This window comes from Tupaia chinensis, unplaced genomic scaffold (assembly GCF_000334495.1).
Source record: "Tupaia chinensis unplaced genomic scaffold, TupChi_1.0 Scaffold000090_1, whole genome shotgun sequence".
NCBI classification, from domain to species: domain Eukaryota; kingdom Metazoa; phylum Chordata; class Mammalia; order Scandentia; family Tupaiidae; genus Tupaia; species Tupaia belangeri.
Window position 1 is genome coordinate 1,944,516 of NW_006159552.1, and position 4,695 is coordinate 1,949,210.

Genomic DNA, 4,695 nt, shown 5'->3' on the forward strand with positions numbered 1-4,695 from the left:
CATTTATTGCCTTGCAAAAATCAAATATAAAACCATAATGTAATCTATGTCCACAGAGAGTGGACATCCGGCAATGGCTCCTGCTTCCTTACTCTTCCTCTGACCCACAGCTCTGCTCTTCCCATCTCAACCTTCTTTCATGAGTGGACCCTACTAAGCTTTAACCAGTTCATGGTTGCAATGGGAAATGCGCTTGACTCATGTCCTGAAACTACGTTTAGGCTGGTGAGAGAGAGGACTTATGCAGGAACTCCTACGAAGATTCTTCTCCCTCTCCCAAAACCACATGATGAGGTTTTAAGGCTTGGAACAGCTGGGCTTGAGACCAAAGTCAACTAAGGAAGAAAGACCAAAGACGGTGCAACCAAGATGTTTTCAGGTACTGGATTACAGCTCAGTAAGAACCACAGTTGCTCATCTTAGTTCCTTAGACCGGTAAATCTGTAAATTCTTGTGCTCTCTCTCTCTCTCTCTCTCTCTCAATTATATATAAAACAAACTCCATTAAATACTTTTTTGGACAGCCTTGTCCTAACTTGCTACATAAATTAACCTAATTAATGTATCATCTAAAACATTAATGATGTGTGTGATGCTATATTACATAAAATATACCATTCTAGAATGTTCTAATCCTTTTCAGCCTCAAGAAATTTTATGGATTCAGCATGGTGGCGACCTTGTGATAACTGATGATTAAGGAAAGACAGCAATATTAAAATTGTTTCTATTTTATTCAGCACACTAGTATCTTTGCCCAAATAAAAAATGCTAATGAATCCAAATGTAGAATGATAGTTACTGTAGACAATACTTAAAGGCTCATTTTTCAGTATTTACAATCAGTTTGTGACTTTATTAGTCCAGAAACACAAGCAAAAAAGGAAGGAAAAAACAAACAAACAAACAAACAAACTAGAGACCAGACCAGGCTAGGGGGAGAGGTTAAAACAGAGTTTGGGAAAGAAAGAGCTGGTGTTGCTGCCCAAGAAGCAGAGACAGTCCTGCTGTGGCCGCAGCTCTTCCAGCCACCCGACCATGATGTCTCACAACAGCTGCTAGGAGGACGAGCAGCCTCTGCCCCCCGCCAGCTGCCTCAACAGTTCCTGGGTGGAGCTCCCCATGAACAGCACCATGGCAATGATAATGGCAAGGGGAAAAACGGGAGTGCTGGAGCACGTACTGTCGTCATCATCCACCATGGAGACATGGAGAAGGTCCTTCTGGATGCCCAGCACGACTCAGGGCAGAGCAGTTCAAGAGGCAGTTCCCGCTGTGACAGCCCTTCCCCACGGGAAGATGGGCAGATCACGTGTGATGTGGAAATGCACACCAGCGGGGACCACAGCTCTCAGTCAGAAGAAGAAGTTGTAGAAGGAGAGAAAGAAGCTGTTGAAGCTTTAAAGGAAAGTTCACACTGGGTATGGGACTGATCCAGTAGACCTGAAAACATTCCACCCACAGAGTTCCACTTCAGGCACCCTACATGCTCTGTGTCTTTAGGCATCAGGAAAAGTGGAGCCATGAAGAAAGGGGGTATTTTGGGACCAGCAGTTAGCATAATGGCTATGTCGCTGGACTCCCATGTAGTTGACTGTGGTTCGAGTCCCAGACCCAGTGACTTAAACTCATATCGGGCACGTGTGCTTGCGTGCCCAAGATCCGAGAGGAGAATGGAGGAGAAGGGATTGCGACATGGCCATACCCCCTGGGGGGGGTGATTTCTCGCTTTCTGTCTCTCTGTCTCCCTGTGTCTTTCTGGCAAGCGCACGTGCCCTATAGCAAAAACCTCTCCAAAAAAAAGAAAGGGGGTATTTTCTCTGCTGAATTTCTGAAAGTGTTCATTCCATCCCTCTTCCTTTCTCACGTTTTGGCTTTGAGGCTAGGCATCTATATTGGAAGAAGACCAAGCAAGCCTTCTGCCAGCACCTACTGAGGGAAAGAAGAGCCTCTGGGAACGCGTGACCTGTGAAGTGGTGTATTGTCACAGTAGTTCATTTGAACTTGAGGCCATTGTAAGCATGACCCAATCTACCACCCTATTTTTACATATCCAATTCCAGTAACTCTCAGATCCAGTATTTTATTCACTCTGTTGAGGCATTTTACTCACCTTATTCCCTTTTTGGCCTGTAAGACACCTTAGAATTTCCTAACAGAGTTTACTATTGTTTAGAAATTTGCAAGGGCTTCTTTTCCACAAATGCCACCTGCAGATTATAATTTTGTCAGTGAAGCTATTGTCTCCCCTTAGTACCACCAGGCTTAGACCTCTATCATTGATGGTATAAGTTTTACTCTTGCAAAATAACTACCATCTCTCTCTCTCTCTTTTTTTTTTTGGAGAGTTGTTTTGTTTTGTTTTGTTTTGTTTTTGCTATAGGGCACGTGCACTCGCCAGACAGAGAGAGACAGAGAGACAGAAAGCAAGAAATCACCACCAGGGGGAATGGCCACACTGCAATACCCTCTCCTCCATTCTCCTTTCAGGATCTTGGGCACATATGCACACGCACCCGGCATGAGTTAAGCCACCGGGTCTGGGATGCAAACTGCGGTCCACTACATGGGAATCCAGCGACATAGCCATTACACTAACTGCTGGTCCCCCATCTCTCTCTAAAAGCAAGATCAGGTTAGCAAATTATATAAAAGCTTTGTTGTTTAGATTTTTTTCTTTCCAAGACAAAAGCATGCTTTCCTAAGCTTGAATTTAGTTATTAAAAAGAAAATTCAACAACAACAACAACAACAAAAAAAAGCAAGACACAAGGGAAAAAAGACATCCTGGACAATAAAAAATTACTTTAAACCAAAAAAAGAAAGAAAAAAAGAGCTGAAAGGATAGGATTTCTTGAGCTGCTAGCACATGGCCACAAGTGCTTTCTCAAAGGAACTCTAGGCCCGAGCCAGGCATGAGGTGATCAGACAGCACTGTACTCTTTTCCATGGAAATATACCTCTCAATGCAGATAAAGAGATAAGAGATCAGAGCGAGAGAGGACATAGCTTGAGGGAATGGAGCTTGAGCTAGATGTTGGTGCTTAACCTTTCAAAAGGTCATGTGAGCTGTGCTTTGGCTCCCTTATCTTATTTATATTTGTATTTACTTGGCACCAGGAATTTAAATCCTCTTGTCTTGTTTCTCAGTCAGCAAAATGATAAATACAAAGACCTAATGTCACAGATCACATTGTTTGATTAGACATTTATCTAAGAACAGATATTCAAACTAGTGTGTTCTCCAGAAAATTGCTATCTTTATGCTTCCAAGATTTAGCGATTATCACAAGACTGCTATGACCATCTTTGCAAAGAGAGAGGAAGCAGCATTCCCCACTTGTAGGTTGCTGCATGGACACAGGGTTTCAACCAATTTAAAGAAATACCGAGGCGTATGACTGCTGGGATGTATATTATTATGAACAAAAGTACATCCACCCCAAATTCCTATGTTGAAGTCTTAACACCCAAAGTGACTGTAGTTGGAGACAGAGTCTTCATGGAGGTAATTAAAGTCACCTCAGGTTGGGAGGTGGGGCCCTGAGTTGATAGAATTAGTGTTCTTTCAAGAACAGGAAGAGATACCAACCACCCTCACCATTACCCCCTGAGGAAAGGAGTGTGAGGATACAGCAAGAAGACATTGCCTAGGGAACCAGCAGTTAGCATAATGGCTATGTCGCTGGACTCCCACGTAGTCAACCGGTTCACGTCCCGGACCTGGTGGCTTAAAACTCACGCTGGGCGCGTATGCATGCGTGCCCAAGATCCCAAGAGGAGAATGGAAGAGAAGGGATTGCGGCGTGACCATCCCCCTGGGGGTTGATTTCTCGCTTTCTGTCTCTTTGTCTCTCTCTGTCTGTCTGGCGAGTGCACGCACCCTATAGTGGGAAAAAAAAAAAAGAAGAAGACATTGCCTACAAGTCAAAGAAAGAGGCCTCACCAGAAACCAACCTTGATCTTGGACTTTCAGCCTCTCGAATGATGAGAATTTAAATTTCAGTTGATTAAGTTACCCAATCTGTGGTATTTTATTAGCAACCTGAGCAGATACATGGTAAGACAATTTACTGACCATAATCCCCACCAGCGATGAATGAGAGCTCATACGTCTCACTGTTGTTTTAATTTGCATTTCTCTAATGACATGAGGGTGAGCATCCTTTTAACCTTATTTGTATCTTTATGTATTATAGGTGATATACCTGTCCAGATCTCTTGTCTGTTTTTTAATTGAGTTGACTTTTTTTTTTTTGAGCTTTTAAAATGTTTGGCTTATTTTGGATAACACTCCTTTACCACAGAGGTCTTTTACAAATGATTATTCCCAATCTGTGGCTTAAGAGAGCACTTATAGGGACCAGCAGTTAGCGTAATGGCTGTGTCGCTGGACTCCCATGTAGTAGATCGCTGTTTGCATCCTGGACCCGGTGGCTTAAAACTCACGCCAGGCTCGTGTGCGTGAGTGCCCAAGATCCCAAGATGAGAATGGAGGAGAAAGGATTGTGGCATGGCCATCCCCCCGGGGGGTCCGGCTATGTCACTGGACTCCCAAGTAGTCGACAGCAGTTCCAGTCCTGGACCCAGTGGCTCTCAAAAAATAATTTTCATTGATTTTAATTACTATTTATACATTTAATTGCTATATGTCTTTTAGGTTTTAAAGTGACTTTATCCAGCATGACACATACA

The 4,695-nt window shown here is 43.3% G+C and overlaps 1 pseudogene; it reads left to right on the forward strand.

Annotated features, from left to right (window-relative positions):
* Positions 1 to 1,038: 1,038 nt before the first annotated feature.
* Positions 1,039 to 1,936, forward strand: LOC102485665 (BCL2/adenovirus E1B 19 kDa protein-interacting protein 3-like pseudogene; annotated as a pseudogene).
* Positions 1,937 to 4,695: the final 2,759 nt, after the last annotated feature.